Here is a 17,674-nt window from a genome sequence, read left to right on the forward strand (position 1 = left end):
CAAAACCAGTTGAGCTACAAAAAAACCCCAATAAATCAATAACACCAACAACACTGTTAAACTAACAAAAACCACAATATCATTTAAAACCTCAAAACCCCGAAATCCCATGGTGCATTGCAGCACAGCATCCATTGTTTATTGGTTAGTTAAAATTGCTAATTGCTCCAAAAATATTTGCCCCATCAACTTTCCATTTTCACAGCATTCATCCTTGACCCAAAATACATAAGCATGCCAAACGGCAAATGTCAACTCTGCCTGGTTTTTGTGTGGTCGAAGCACACATGCGCACACACGGACACAGAGGCCACTTGACTATTTTAATATAGATTTAGAAAAAAAAACTTCAAGTAATGATCACTTTAATGGTTTAGTTGTGCATGTCAAACGGAATGACCTGAGAAATGTCATTTTCACCAAGCTTGAACACACAAAAGTAAGCTAATAAATATAGTAATAATCAGTAATTTTAGCCCCATGGGGCTGGTTTTTATCCCCAAATTCCGTAGTGAGAAGCAGATAAAAGTCTACGATTCTGCCTGGACGGGATGCCAGTCCAACACAGGTTATGTCCCCTGTCAAAGCCAGTACATATTTAAAGCTGTGGGGACTGACACAGTGTAATTCAAGTGTCTTGTCCAAGGACACAAGTAGCATGACTGGGAATCAAGCATGACCTGGGTTTGATTATCCTATCTCCTTATCCTGCTGAGCTTCCTGCTCATAAACTGACACTATTAATCAGTACAATGTTTTCAGTTGTGCGGGTCACGTGTAGGTCAAATGCAGTTAGCAGCTACTTTTTGCATGGTTAGATTTGTGGATGTGACTTTAGTTTAAGAAAGCGCAGCTGAGGTTTGTTCTATTAATCTATGTTGGTGTGAGATTTGTGCGCATCTAAACTTCCAAACGAGGCTTTGTAATAACCTTGACATGAGCCACAACACTTGGCAGACTATTAATTAACAACCAGGCAGACAGCTGAGATTGTAATAGAATTACGCGGTTCTTACAGCAGGCCATTGGTCAACTTAAAATAACTCAAGAATTATGTTGATTGTTAAAATATTGCATGCATCTTGCAAGAGCAACGGTAGCTGTCAGAGACACCAGCACTGTTCTTTTAAGTGTGATTTTCTACTCTTGAGCTTTAATCTGTTTGAAGATTCTTTCTATAACTGTCATTTTGCAGTTCTCAGTTCATTAACTGTATCCACTGAAACAAAATAAATGCATAGTGTGTGCATTGTGAGACCTAAAAAACAGTTTTAGACAGTCGGATTGGTGTTTGTCTGCACTTTCCATGCTAAATCCTTTTAAATCTGCTCTGTGAAAGGCAGCTCCATGAGGGTAGTTCTGTCAAGTATCTACAGGTCAGAAATAATTACAAAATGAACCGACCCATTGTGCTGAGACTTATCCAGGACAGTCAAACACGGCCCCACAAACTCTCAGAGGTATTACTCTTTTACGGTCTACATTTGTTTGCAGAAAGGTGAACTGTATTACTGAAGCACATTTTCATTGAGCATCTTTAATAACTTCAAAATATCTTTGTTGTTATTCCCGCTTCTGTTCTATTGGCTGTGGCGATTGTAGATTGTATGCAGTACATACTGGACAAACCCTTTGTGACATCACCCATAAGGTTTCTTAAGAGGTGGTTTGAAGTTCAAATGGGGTGACTTTTGTTGCCACGCTGGCCACCCCATACATCGAAAAAGAGATGGAGCATGAGCAAGACTGGCGCGACCCTGGTGGGATGAATGACGCCTGAATATGTTGCCCAAGAGTTGCCAAACAAGCTAAAGCCTGGTTCACACAACAGGATCTTAAAATTATCTTTAGGTTTCCAAAACCTGAGAGACCACACACGTGAAGATAAAAAATCATGGATCTAACAGGTCTGGTCGTACAGTGTGTGGTGTTCAGCCACACGGTAAGGACAACAACACCACACTCGAACAGATGTCATACACAAACATTCACAGCTCAGACAGCAAATCTCGCAAAATCTCTCAAGATTAAACGTGTCTTCAGAGTAAACAAATGGAGACACTTTGTGGACTATTTAAAACAGAGGGAGAAAACGATACAAAAAGAAAAAGAAAAGGCGTTCTTTAAAGGAGTGGAGACAGCGCGACCACCGGACTTTCTGGTAAGTCAGAACAGCTGTTTTGATTTTATTTTCTGCTCCGTCTGTCTGTCACCTCGCTTTCTGATTGGCTGCACATCACATTCAGCAGGCTGTGTGCACGTTTGTGGTCGGAGGACACAACACACGCTGTGATATCGGGCCAAAAAAATCCAACATGTTGAATATCCCCGATTTGCGATCGGAGCGCTCCTGACGCCCTTCCGAGCAGATCAGAGCGCTCTTAATACACCACACACAACAGGAATATCTGATAAGATTATCTTTAGCGTCATCACGATTGTCAGAGCGTCCTTAAGATTGTCGGAAGGGGAAGATCGGGGCCGATATCGGCCTAATTATCCTGCCGTGTGAACCCGGCCTAAGGGTAACAGCCTAATCTTGGTGTGGTTGTTTTATTGACGTATGTGTCCTTGCGGGCAGGACGGTGCTTTTCATGTTTGGGCGTTTGGTTGCAGGTATTAAAAGTTACCTCTGTTTTTGCCTCAATAACCTTGGAGAACAGTGGAGATAACCTCACGCCACTATCAATACATTCGTGCTAATGGCGCTAACATGCAAATTAAATAATACTAAATCTTCACTCAACAGAAATATTGGAGCATAGATTTCTTTAATGTTCTGTTTCATACAGTTAGGGGCATAGTAAACCATATTACTGCAGATATTTGAAGTAAAATGCTCAGAACTGACAAACTCGTTTGAGCACACAGCAGTTAGCAGGGCCTGCTAGTGGTTGTTTGGATGCACAAGCTCACACTTAACTGTCCGTCAAAGTAACCCCATTCCTAATTATCCATAACTTTATGACTTAAAATAGCTTAAACTAATAGGTTATACAAAAATTTACCATCTTCCAGCTGTCATGAACAGGAAAAGTTGCTATAGAGAATAAAACAGGTTTTTTTGTACCAGGTGGGAAACATGTTTATTTGTGCTGTAATCTTGGAGATTTTGACATGGGCTTCTGTGGGGGGTGATTCACCTTTGCAGCCAGCCTCAAGTGGCCATTCAAAGATTTGCAAGATTTCCCACTTCCACATTGGCTTAATTTTTCAGCACCGGAGGTTGTGTTGTATGTTGTGGTCATACAGCACGCTTTGAGCACTCTAATTCATGATTCATACATATGAAGTAGCAGTGCACTTGAAATGACAGATTGAATTTGTTTTAGCTGGATTTATGAGAAAAACTAAACAGAATGTGGCTTATGAGATCAGTGTGCGCTTTCGATGATTGAAATGCAGGTTCGTTAGTCATATTCAGGCAGCGTTAGAGTCTTAACATAAGGCAAGAAAAATTAGCTCAGATTTCTTTGACAGATCTCTGCCAGTGAACTTCATTTGGCGTGGATTAAATTTCCACATTTGGGCTAATTCTGAGCCTGGCAAGCATTCAAACGGGTCATAGGTGTTGCCTGTCTGAGCTTGCACCTTCTCTCATGTCGGAGCTTTATACCCACCGAAACTAATCTCTCTCACCTGCCAGCGTCGACAAAGCTCGCAGCTCAGCCTAGCAGAGCGTATCCCAACAACACACACCAGCAATCACTAAGTGAAAAGACAGCGAGCCTTCACATGCCTCACTGTTCTGATGAAAAGATATGTTTGTAGGGTGTGCTGTGTCATGTTAACGCACCATTATGTAACACATAAAACCCACTCGACTACAGCATCCAGTCTAGCTGCAGGAGTGTTCCTTTATTTAGATGTGTGTGAGCGTAGTTTAGTAATGTTGTTGATGCTGTGAAGGGTGCAGTTACTCCCTGCAGTAACACCAACAAGCTGTACGCTTTCCTCCAGTGTTCATTGAGGAAATAACCCAGGTGTAATAACAGTTACTTACAGCATCAAAGAAAACTCAAAGCCACAAAACTCCAATGAATTTTGAGGCCCTACTAATCTATTCTGCAGTGTTGCCAGATCTGATGAGAGAAATCGACAAGAGTGTCCATTTATCAGGCACAGAGGAAGCAACTTGGCACTCTACTAAAGGTAGCGCAACCTCTTGAAATTTCTCAATGTAACAAAAGTATTGGATTTTTATTTTTTCCACTGTTGTACAGATGCTCCAAAATTAAAGAAGGCCCTCACAGCGCATTTCTGCATTGCTGAATCTTCATTATCACACTTTCTGGCACTCCGTGGCCACTTCTTTAGGTACACCTGTTGAATTGATCATTAAAGCAAATATCTAATCAGCAAGTCCCGTGGCAGAAATGTAATGCCTTTTTGCATGTACACTATCTCAAGAGGATTTGTTGAAGTTCAAACAGGTCAGGTCAGGTCTGTGATCATGAACTGGTGCTGCACATTGCAGCATCCACAACACTATGAAATCACCTTGGGTGTTGGATGGCAACCACCCAGGCAGATTATAACCAGTTGATCTCAAACTCTTGAAATAACTATCTGTCTGTCACAGACAGGTGAAATATAGCCATGTCTGGTTGTTTGGGTCCTCAACACTAGTGCACAATGCTGTGTCTTGCCCAGGGGAAAGCAACAACACATGGCCGAAATATCATCACTGATGTTCTCTTGCAGTGTAAAGCCCCGTTTACACATAGACGGTAAGAGTTCCCGGAAGCGTCCCGGAAGAGTTTTTGGCCGTCTTAAGGATCACACGCCGTTGTTAATGCCAGCACTAGGGGGCGTGGCTTAGTTCCGGCTTTACCGGGAATCGTCGAAAAAATTATTCAACATGTCGAATAATTCCGGGAGCGCTCCTGGAGAATTCGCATGACGACGGAGACAACGCGAACAACGGCGTTTGATACTTTTTAATCGCCATTTCATCCTGCCCCTTCCTGTAGTGCCGCATTTTACACTGCCGTAATTGGCGGCCGGCATTGTATCCCTAATCAACGGCATGTAAAACGGCGATAGAGCCCACATCGGCGTCCTCAAGGGCGTTTTAACCGGCGACAGAGGCAGACAAAACGGTGGCACTAGCGGACAGTACGCCATTCTAAACGCCACCTCCTGGTTAACGGCGTTCCAAACGGCCGATAGGCGGCAGTCAATATAAAAACGCTAGCGCGCTGCATGCAGGCCTCTCACTCGCGGCCAGCTCCAGATATTTTTGCAGAGAAGCTCCAGTATGCCTCCTAAAAGAAAATTGACAGCAGCAAGGACTTACCAAGAGGTCGGGTTCAGAAGCAGAGGGTAGCCATGTGGTGGAGACGGAGCAACACGTTGAGGAGGGAAAAAGAAAGGAGAAGAAAAGGCTGACTATGATCTCCCTCCCCCTGCAGTGACAGAGGCTTCAGCCTATTATACTCTGGGGGCGGTGCCTATATGCAAAAGTTCCTGGAGTACCGCAGGATTTGCCTGGATAAATCCAGCGGTACACAGGGCATTATCGGCGGCAGCAGAACACCGCCGTTCTCACGCGCGTCCCAACCTGCATTTGTAAAGGATAGAACTGGGTATCAACCCCATTGCCTGACGTGTGCCGGATGCTACGGCGTCAAAACGCCACTTTATTCGGTGGAGTTGGAGGCATTTTATCCGCGTATTTGTGGCTAGTATGGTGGTCAAAACGCCGGCGAAATGCTCCACCCCTTTCCACCGCGAAAACAGCCGGAACTACCGCGAACTTCGGTCTACGTACTACCTGCTGACAAAACCCTCTATGTGTAAACGGGGCTTAAGCGACACTCCTCATCTGAGTCTCCCTAAGGAACAGTGGTTCCCAAGGATCCTGCAAAGAGACTGAAGTACCGAAAACATCTTGCTGTCACTTTAGGTCACTGTTTACCATTTAACAGTGGTGGGCACAACTAACCAAAAAGGTAGCTTTGATAACCGCAAATCTGCTAACTGAAAAGTTAACTTTTATGACGCTAAACCGATAAACCACTAAAAAATTTAGCAAAAGCTACAGCTAACTGCTAACTTTTAGTATTGAGTCCAGTACACTGTCAGCTACTGACAAGCCAGTTTTGAGTTTAAGCACCGCCGACGCTTCTGAGTAGAATCAAAGGTGACCACAAACCCAACATAAACAGCAAGTCAGAGCTTCTGTCTTCAGTAAGGAAGTGTTGTTTACATTCAACATACAGTGCCCCAGACATGTAGCAGTAGACATGAAAAGCAAAGCAAGTTTGACTTATGGTTTGATTTATAAACCAAATTAATCTGGATAGTTTATCAACATTAATGTCAACTCTGTCATTTTTTACAATGTGAAAATATAACAAATATCTTGTAGTTTTAAAGTAATACACTAATTCTGAAGGTTTGAGCATTAACACATGCAGATGCCAAAAGGCATTATGGGAAAATGAGCCTCCGCTCATCACTGGTTGGTTGGTTTATTTATTTGTAAAAAAAAAAAAAAAAAAAAAGCAACACACAAGCTACTGTAACGTGTGTGCTGGTTTGTACAAATAAATTTGTATTTGTAAATATGTCATTTTTTTATTTGTAAAAAAAAAAGGCATTTGCAAAACTGAAAATTCTGTTTAAGTGTGATTCAGCACAACAAATAGCGACCGTGTGATATTTGGGTGCTATTCACACTGCCATCCAGTAGGTGGCAGTGTTCTATGCATTTTGACCCGTCTACTAATTTTACTTTATTACGGTGTATACACAGAGGCTGCATTTCACTGTATCCTAAATGCCTGCTTTCACTCCCTCCAGATCCTTGTGTATTGCCCCCCATCCCCCACCCCCTTGGCCAGAAATACCACAAAATGCCCAATCTCATAACATGCCCTCCCACTTAAAAAATGCAATTAAACAGTCTTTTGAGAAGTCTTGCTAAAAAATAATAATTATAATCTGTATAAATACAACAAAGTGTCAAATACATGACCATAATTTGTGGTGCCAAGAAGCAATGAAATACCTCATAACATGAACACAGAAAATACACTAGTGAACATCCTACATGAGATGGGGATTCACAAAACACTTTTAAAATTTGAAAAGTTACCAAACCTTTGAAGACTGCAAAAAAATGTTTTTGGTTAGTTGTTTTATATTATCACTTTAAATATTTTCCCACCCCTTTGGGAAGGAAAAATGTGCTAGTTGTGCTTTTATAAATTCTCAATTCAATGTAGCTATTTCTGATGGCGGGGATTAATGAAATTCAAACAACCATTGCCTTTTTGCAAAACATTACAATATTGGCAAGTTATTTGATAACGTAGGTGAAGTTTGATGATGACTCAGATGTAGGTTCACACACAAGCAAATGCATTTTGGAAACAGCCCCAAAACACTGTACCCAAAGCAAGTTTACAAAAAAAAAAAAAGGCCGCTTGTGATGAGCAAACCTGGCAACAGTGCTCCCTTGGCAGATGTAAAAACCTCACAGTCACTTTGTGCTGAGCTGTGAAAAATGAGCTTCACCCTGATGATGAGGAATGAAGCACACTGAGAGCTTTTCATTGGAGTCTGACATGTTAATGCCAGCTCTGCTACATGTCGTCTCCTCGTCTTTACAGGACCTGAGAGATCTGAATTTTATCCAGCAGGAACATCCAGACTCTGCAAGGTTTCTGTTGCTTACTGTACTGTTCGGATGAGAGTTGGTTTTGATGGATGGCACGGTTTTGACTGGTCCTGATCTGGTGGACTGGCTTCTCTTCCCCTTCCCCGACTCAGTCGCTCTGTCCCCCCCGCTCGCTGCGTCTGCCTTAATGAAGTGGGTAATCTGCCATGAATAATGAATGGGGATTTGTATGTGTTATAGTGTTAACACTTGTCTGGCTCTCATTATGCGTCTATCAGAATGGATCATGGGTTTAGGGAATAGAGACTGCATCTGCTTTTCTCTCTGCTTTTATTCCAGGCTTTAATGCAGACCATGTGGATTTGTTAGAACGCTAAAGGCACACTTATAAGCACTTTACGTCTCCTGTCTTTGCCTGTTGATCTATTCAGCACTCTGTTAGACATCACGCATGCCTACAGCCGTGATATTATTGAGCTAAGGGGCCAGGAGTAATTAATTATTCCATAGCTGTCATGTCTCCACCAGCTGAACCAGCTTCTCTTAATTCATTCACAATGACAGTGGTGTCAAGTGAGATAACACTTCTTCATCACCATATGGCTGAACAGAAGCTCTTCATGCTATGAATATTGAACCGGACTTCAGTAAACCAAGTGTCAAAGTGAAGCAGAAAGTCCAAGACAGTGCGCCAGCATGGGAAAGTCTGTGACTGCTATTATCACGGTCTCCAGTTCTGCACAATGCATGAGTCCACAGAGGTCTTTACATGTGGACAAAAACAAAAATACAACAAACTTAATCTTTCCATCTGAGAGCTCACTTTTGCCTACACAAATACCCTACTCTACACTCACTGGCTGGCCAATTGGCCATGATGTGTGGCCAAAGGACAACTCTCTTTTTTTTACATTGCTAGATTGGGGAGAGCATGCAATGTAAAACAAATCTGCAATTTTACAGATTTCTTTTTTCCTTTGGCATTTAATTTGCAGATTTTTCACCTATTTAAAAAAGCAATAAAATTAGATGGTGAATGTACATATCTAATTTAAAATAACATGGAAAAACTCAGTGTATTGATAGCTATTTTATGATATTTTACATATTTTATGTATTTTTAACTTTTTTTGTCACCCCTACTGTTGGAATATTACCTTTTTTTTCCTTTACTGAGTGCCTGGAATATTCACTGGAAAAGTGAATGTTACTTTGTCATGAATTAAAAACTATATGAATAGTTTTGAAAATGGCAAAAATATCAGCAGCTTGCATAGTAAGTTTCCACAGCTAAAATAGTTGCTTCCTATCTCCTTACTTAAGCCCCGTTTACACATAGACGGTTTTGTCGGTGGGTAGTACGTAGACTGAAGTTCGCGGTAGTTAGGCTGTTTTCGCGGTGGAAAGGGGCGGAGCATTTCGCCGGCGTTTTGACCGCCGTACTAGCCGCAAATACGCGGATAAAACGCCGCTACATCCGCCGAATAAAGCGGCGTTTTGACGCCGTAGCATCGGCACACGTCAGGCAACGGGGGTTGATACCCAGTTCTATCCTTTACAATCGCAGGTTGGGACGCGCGTGAGAACGGCGGTGTTCTGCTGCCGCCGATAATGCCCTGTGTACCGCTGGATTTATCCAGGCAAATCCTGCGTTACTCCAGGAACGTCTGCATATAGGCACCGCCCCCAGAGTATAATAGGCTGAAGCAGCAGGGATACATGCCTCTGTCACTGCAGGGGGAAGGAGATCATCCTCAGTCTTTTCTTCTCCTTCCTTTTTCTCCTCCTCAACGTGTTGCTCCGTCTCCACCACAGGCCTCCCCTCTGCTTCTGAACGAGACCTCTTGGTAAGTCCTTGCCGCTGCCAATTTTCTTTTAGGAGGCATACTGGAGCTTCTCTGCAAAAATATCTGGAGCTGGCCGCGAGTGAGAGGCCTGCATGCAGCGCGCTAGCGTTTTTATACTGACCGCCGCCTATCGGCCGTTTGGAACACCGTTAACCGGGAGGTGGCGTTTAGAACGGCGTACTGTCCGCTGGCGCCACCGTTTTGTCTGCCTCTGTCGCCGGTTAAAACGCCCTTGAGGATGCCGATGTGGGCTCTATCGCCGTTTTACACGCCGTTGGTTAGGGATACAACGCCAGCCGCCAATTACAGCGGTGCAAACTGTGGCACTACAGGAAGGGGCAGGATGAAACGGCGATTAAAAAGTATCAAACGCCGTTGTTCGCGTTGTCTCCGTCGTCACGCGAATTCTCCGGGAGGGCTCCCGGAATTATTTGACATGTTGAATAATTTTTTCGACGATTCCCAGTAAAGCTGGAACTAAGCCATGCCCCCTAGTGCCGGCGTTAACAACGGCGTTTGATCCTTAAGACGGCCAAAAACTCTTCCGGGACACTTCCGGGAGCTCTTACCGTCTATGTGTAAACGGAGCTTTAGGGCCCCTTCATGCATAGTGCGAATTTGGTCGAATTGCGCATTAAGTGCGCATTAAGCAGGAATCGTATGCAAACCATGTAATTTTGTAGCTGCTTCCAACGCCTCGTACACCTGTTGCTACAGCTATTTGCACACACCAGCAGCTGAAAGACAGAGTGTGCTCTGTGTGAGCCCAAATTCCAGGTGACGCGCACGAACATCTGACACTGCTCGCATGGCATTTAGAAAATGTGTGGCCATTCGCACTCTTGGCATGACAACGGTCTGCAGACAATCACTGTCATACTTGCAGAGAAATTTGTCTAAGTCCCACACGAGTGTGGCTTTGGTGTGTACACTGAACTGACAGGAGGTGTGGCTATGACAGAAGCGGTCATGGAGTTCTGTCATTCTGGACATCCCAGTTGGACAGTACTGTGTTTGGACGGACATGGACTAACAACTGACCACTGTGACGCGCATGTGTCTGTTTACGGTCATCAGGTGAACAAAAAATAAAAACATATCACTGTGGCGACAGGCTGCAGCATGCGCGCGTGCACGGTGCACATGTGGACAGGCTGCCCCCAGGTTGAAATGGACCAACAGATCAGAACACGCAGCAGGCGATCTGACTGTCACGTCACCCACGTGAGTTCTGTTCCACATGACGCGGTGTCCTGCGGCGCACTGTCCACAAGACACACGTGTCGGCAGGACATGCTTCAGCAGATGTGGACATGAATGAGATGAGCGAACTGCTTCTCATTCATGTGATTTCATGACTGTACGTCAGTGACCATGGGTCATCTACAGAGGAACAGACGGATCATATTTGTATTGCCCGCTTGATGAGAGGGATTTAATACAATGCAATGTTTTTATGTGGTGCATCGTTTTTTTTGTTTTTTTTTTAATCCTTCCTGATATAAGGCAGTGTTCAGCACCTTTTACAGGACAGTGATGGGAGCTCACTTGGTAAAGTTTCTGGCTGCAATCAGAGCTTTTGGAAGGTGCGGGTTCTTTTTTTTTTTTTTCAGCAGCTGCTGGTGAAAACCTACTGTGTTTCCGTGTGCACGAAACCATCGCAGCATGTATTTTTTTTATTGGTTATTTATTTTTTCTTCAGACCAGCTGCACGATGTGTAATCACATCGTGCAGCTGGTGGCACTGTGTTCCCGCGTGCACGAACCGTCACACCAGCATCGTGCACACCTGCCCATCGGCACGATGTTTCGTGGTGCACACATACCAGCTGCTCCGACGGGTGTCGAGTTGTACATATTCGCACTATGTGTGAAGGGGCCTTTAGGTGCAGGGTTATGACCAGTTTTGGAAATGTTCAAAAAACATTTTAAAAAATGCTGATAAACCACAGACTAACTGTTACCGCCTCTCAGTGACTGTCAGTAATAAAATGCAGACACCACTGACAGCAAAGGTATGGTATTTTAATTGTAATCATACATATAAAACAGCAAACTGTTTAACCATCAGCAGTTCCTACAGCAGCCTAAGCAGAAGCCTGTTTTATAATGTCATGTTACAGTGTTTCCCTTACTGTATTATAAGCCATCAGTCTAACAAGAACCCTCGCCAGGCCAGAAATAGTTTAATAACACCGATGAAAAATATGGTCAAGTAAGCACTAATTTAGATATGAATAATTCAGTACATCCAGAACTCTTTGATTCTAGTATTTTCTCAAACAGTCCACTGTGGAGTAAATGTTATTTTTATAGTCATCTGAAAGCACACAAATTGTCTAATTATTATCATTATTATTATTATTATTATTATTTAATCTTTCTGGCAGTCAGCTGACTGTAGCACAGTGTTAAAACCTCCTACTGCGAACCTCATCAGAGAAGTCAGAGCTTCCAATAGAAAGTCTCAGGTGTCAGAGTGTGAAATCGACTAAACAGATTTTGTTGAGTAAAACAAAACATAAAGAAAATAAAGTCAGACATTATTTGGAGGACTTTATGACTGTTAGAATGGTCTAAGCAGTGGATCACCCATCTGAGTCTGGTCTGCTTGAGGTTTCTTCCTAAAAAATGCCAGAGGGAGGTTTTCCTTCCCACTGTCCCCTTTGTGCTTGCTCAATGTGGTTGGTAAGAGTTAGTCCTTACCCGTGTGAAGTGCCTTGAGGCAGATTTGTTGTGATTTTTTTTCGCTATACGAGTATATATAAATTGAATTGAAATGAACTGACTTCACCTCCACCTCAGCTTGTGGCCGTGTGTATTCTTTTTTTTTTTTTTTGATGAAATGCTCTCTCACCATTCATGTTGTTGAAACTCCTTAATAACTCCTTAATAACTTGTTTCACAGCAGGATCATTGCTGATACAGCTTAAATACACTCATCATGGGCATGAATGTCACAGTAATTGGGGGCTTTTAATGATGCCTTTTTGCCAGGTGAAATGAATGTACATTATACATCATTAATGATGTTTAAAAGACAAGAATTGGGTGCACAAGCCTGAATTTATTTTGGATCTTCTCTCTTCCACATGGGGTCAGAATTCTACATACAGACTCAAATATATACATACGTTCACTTAGATTTTAGAGTACCACCGGGCCTGAAAAAATTCTCAGGAAAACATTGTACGACATGTACTCAGTCTCATTCTATACTACCATCCATTGAGTCCTTGTTTTTAATCCATCTTTTGAAGACGGATGGCCGATCCTTACATTGCTGAGATTCTGCGTATCTTATTCACCAGGAAGTGCAGAATAAATCAAACGAATATGTTTGTGTTGTCAGAGTGAAGCAGCTCTTTGCTTCCACTCTAACACGCAGACCCGGCAGCTCACAGCACTGCTGCACACAACGTGGAGAAGCTGTGCGTGAGCTTATCACATGTTTATGATGTTCCAGCCCAATTCGCATCAGAGGAAAAGGTCAGTGTGAGGTCTTGATTAAGCAGCAGCTGGTTGCTGTTATTGCGGTAAAGCCGGGGTCAGTTTAGATTGCTCTCTGACTGTCAGTTTCTACAGTCAACATTTTTCTTGGGAAGAGATCCTTTAGAGTTGACGTACATGATGATCATTTTGTATCCAAATAAATTGTTGCTTGTATCTGCTGTGGGAATATTTACTCTGGCTTTTTTTTTTTCTTCCTTCGCCATTTACAGTATAGAGGCTTAGCACATGATGTCATAGGTCTCATGCAGGGCGGTGCAAGGTCAAGTTTATCTGCTCACAATACACTTGGCTGTGTAAACAAGCCATTTCAACTCATCTTTCCTCTGTTTTTCATAATTTTTTTTCCACTATTACACAATGCCAGAGATTTGTTGTGCAGTTCACTGTAAGCTTATACAGGATTCCAGTGGACACAAAGCGCTGGATTTTGCCCCACAATCCCACAGTAACGAACACAAAATTCAATTTTTTCAATTCAATTTATTTCCTTTTTTTTTCAAATTTATTTTCATTTAAATAGCGCCAAATCACAACAAAGTTGCCTCAAGGCACTTCACACAAGTAAGGTCTAACCTTACCAACCCTCAGAGTAAGCACACAGGCGACAATGGTAAGGAAAAACTCCCTCTGATGATTTGAGGAAGAAACCTCAAGCATACCAGACTCAAAGGGGTGACCCTCATGCTACTGACACAATTTACAGAACAGTTCACAAAACGAAAATGCAGGAAATGTTGCTGGTGCGCAGGACTGGAGGGTACAGAAACAGAAAACAGACACAACACCCATCTCTGGGTGGAGCCGCACCTTAAACAGAGAAAAAAGAAAAACAGAATCAGGCATCAGAAAGACAACAAATACAGTATAATTTGTCAGCATTAAGCAACAAGAAAAACAAAGGAAATACTAAGGTGACTGCTGGCCACTAGCACTAAGCTTCACTAAAAGACCCAGAATTTAGATAAAGTTGAGGCCGCGGGCCACTCTGTTTCCTAATAAAATGAATTAAAAGAGTAAAAACCATAGTAACATAGTATACCAGTATGCTAGCCATACGAAAGGGAAAATAAGTGCGTCTTCAGTCTGGATTTGAAAGTCTCTACATAATCTGATTTATTGTCGCAGGGAGATCATTCCAAAGAACAGGGGCACGATAAGAGAAAGCTCTACAACCTGCAGACTTTTTATTCACCCTAGGGACACAAAGTAGTCCTGCACCTTGAGAACACGGAGCCCGGGCCAGTACGTAGGGCTAGTACAACCCCTGGCAAAAATTATGGAATCACCGGCCTCGGAGGATGTTCATTCAGTTGTTTAATTTTGTAGAAAAAAAGCAGATCACAGACATGACATAAAACTAAAGTCATTTCAAATGGCAACTTTCTGGCTTTAAGAAACACCATAAGAAATCAGGAAAAAAAATTGTGGCAGTCAGTAACGGTTACTTTTTTAGATCAAGCAGAGGGAAAAAAATATGGACTCAATTCTGAGGAAAAAATTATGGAATCATGAAAAACAAAAACACTCCAACACATCACTAGTATTTTGTTGCACCACCTCTGGCTTTTATAACAGCTTGCAGTCTCTGAGGCATGGACTTAATGAGTGACAAACAGTACTCTTCATCAATCTGGCTCCAACTTTCTCTGATTGCTGTTGCCAGATCAGCTTTGCAGGTTGGAGCTTTGTCATGGACCATTTTCTTCAACTTCCACCAAAGTTTTTCAATTGGATTAAGATCCGGACTATTTGCAGGCCATGACATTGACCCTATGTGTCTTTTTGCAAGGAATGTTTTCACAGTTTTTGCTCTATGGCAAGATGCATTATCATCTTGAAAAATTATTTCATCATCCCCAAACATCCTTTCAATTGATGGGATAAGAAAAGTGTCCAAAATATCAACGTAAACTTGTGCATTTATTGATGATGTAATGACAGCCATCTCCCCAGTGCCTTTACCTGACATGCAGCCCCATATCAATGACTGTGGAAATTTACATGTTCTCTTCAGGCAGTCATCTTTATAAATCTCATTGGAACGGCACCAAACAAACGTTCCAGCATCATCACCTTGCCCAATGCAGATTCGAGATTCATCACTGAATATGACTTTCATCCAGTCATCCACAGTCCACGATTGCTTTTCCTTAGCCCATTGTAACCTTGTTTTTTTCTGTTTAGGTGTTAATGATGGCTTTTGTTTAGCTTTTCTGTATGTAAATCCCATTTCCTTTAGGCGGTTTCTTACAGTTCTGTCACAGACATTGACCCCAGTTTCCTCCCATTCGTTCCTCATTTGTTTTGTTGTGCATTTTCGATTTTTGAGACATATTGCTTTAAGTTTTCTGTCTTGAAGCTTTGATGTCTTCCTTGGTCTACCAGTATGTTTGCCTTTAACAACCTTCCCATGTTGTTTGTATTTGGTCCAGAGTTTAGACACAGCTGACTGTGAACAACCAACATCTTTTGCAACATTGCGTGATGATTTACCCTCTTTTAAGAGTTTGATAATCCTCTCCTTTGTTTCAATTGACATCTCTCGTGTTGGAGCCATGATTCATGTCAGTCCACTTGGTGCAACAGCTCTCCAAGGTGTGATCACTCCTTTTTAGATGCAGAATAACGAGCAGATCTGATATGATGCAGGTGTTAGTTTTGGGGATGAAAATTTACAGGGTGATTCCATAATTTATTCCTCAGAATTGAGTGAGTCCATATTTTTTTTCCTCTGCTTGGTCTAAAAAAGTAACCGTTACTGACTGCCACAATTATTTTTCCTGATTTCTTATAGTGTTTCTTAAAGCCAGAAAGTTGCCATTTGAAATGACTTTAGTTTTGTGTCATGTCTGTGATCTGCTTTTTTTCTACAAAATGAAACAACTGAATGAAAAATCCTCCGAGGCCGGTGAGTCCATAATTATTGCCAGGGGTTGTAGCAGAACTATAAAATCTGATCTCACCGGGACAGGAAGCCAGTGAAGAGATGCCAAATTTTTTTGTAAGGTGTATGGTGAAGGGTTCTTCAGAAGGTACACCATGATGCCGTGGAACTCCAAGACCTGCATTGTCGCTTCAGGTGCAGCCAACAAACAAAATAACACGCCCGGTGCTGTGTACGGGTCACAAAAATCCAGAATTCCAATTTTGTCCTTGTACCGCTCTAATTCAGCGCCAGAAAGATGCCCGGTATGTTCGCTTACTCCACTATCAGGTTTGGACATGATGAGTTTATCTCTAAGCTTGCCTCACACTTCACAGTACGTACGTTGTTTCTTGTGTAAATAATCCTGGGAGCACTGCGCATGACCGGCAATATAGCGACGGGGAGTAGCCGGGAAGTGGCAGGGTCATGTGACTGCAAGGGGTCTATATGCAGATAATCACTCTTGTTCTCTGAAGTTTAACCTCTTTTTTTCCAGAGTTGTGTTCAGATTGTCCGTGATCAGTAGGAATGATGTCCTGATGATGTGAATCAGCTCCAGAGGTGCCAATAACCAGCATACTCACAGCACATCTAATGAATCTCTTGGCAAATTGGCAGTTAGCCTTGATACATTCCAAACATTTTGCATGTGTCCTTTGGCTTCCCATATCTTTCAGTGTCTCTGAATAGCAATGTTAAACGACTTGGGATAACTTAATTAGCACTCTCATGTGGCCTGTTTTTTATCTTGATGTCATCGGACAATGCGACACTGTTGTTTTTCCTCTGCCGTAACCCTGACAGTGACCCGGTGGGATGAATGTCAGCACTGTGGTTTCCTGTCTTGCAGCACTTTGTTGCACTCTCACCACAGAAAAAGCAAAATAGAATATTTATCAAAGAATCTGTGAGCACTCAATTATTTTCAGTGAAAGTGTAACTGCTAGTGTGATTTTTGTAGTTGTGATTGGAGTTTGGATAGTCATTTACTGATAAATTTAAAAAGCTCAGATTTGTTAAATGTTGTTGCAAGTTATAATGCAAGTCTTTTGCTTTCTGCTATGATCCTATTTATATTATGTCAGACATTGGACTCTAAGGGGCAAGGATGTGCAAAATAAAACTATGCATATCAAGATGCATGGGCTATGATATGATTCAGGAATGATACTTTTTATTGTGGAACTATATCATTCAATGGATTTGTTTTGGTGTGATACAATGCAATCTAGTATAACTCCTTACTGAATGTAGACCTTCAATCTCCATGATAAATTAGAATAAGCCAAAAGTGGTATTGCTTACATTCAAATACATATTTCATGAAAAACCAGGGATCTTCTTTAAGTTTTTGCTACTTTGCTGCAGCACACTGGCACTACCTTGCTTTTTGTTCACCACTGGGTGCAGTACCACATACAGAAGCAGCAAATGCAGCATCGGTGAAGTCCAGAAGAAATCAGCTGTTTTGAGCATAGCATAAATAGCATAGCATAAATTTCCTGCTCTGAACCAGTATGATAGTATTAACAAATTCTGAACTGAGTAAAGTTCAAACAGGGCGGTCACTGTTGGGAAAGTGTAGGAACACGGACCCACAACAGGGGGCGCAAATGAACGGGCAATGGAGGAAGTCAAATAACAAAGCTTTACTGTTGTGAAACACGCACAACACACACAACTGATTACAATGTCGAAATAAGCCAAATGTCAACGGTGTCGTGTGGGCAGGCTCGAAGATAGGAGACGTCTGTTCAAGTC

At 42.3% G+C, this 17,674-nt stretch overlaps 1 protein-coding gene across 1 annotated transcript in view; it reads left to right on the top strand.

The window, feature by feature from the left end:
• sema4ba (sema domain, immunoglobulin domain (Ig), transmembrane domain (TM) and short cytoplasmic domain, (semaphorin) 4Ba) overlaps positions 1-17,674 on the top strand; it is a 113,522-nt gene that overhangs the window by 45,955 nt on the left and 49,893 nt on the right. The window lies entirely within an intron of this gene.

The sequence above is a fragment of the Thalassophryne amazonica genome, chromosome 8 (genome assembly GCF_902500255.1).
Source record: "Thalassophryne amazonica chromosome 8, fThaAma1.1, whole genome shotgun sequence".
Lineage (NCBI taxonomy): Eukaryota > Metazoa > Chordata > Actinopteri > Batrachoidiformes > Batrachoididae > Thalassophryne > Thalassophryne amazonica.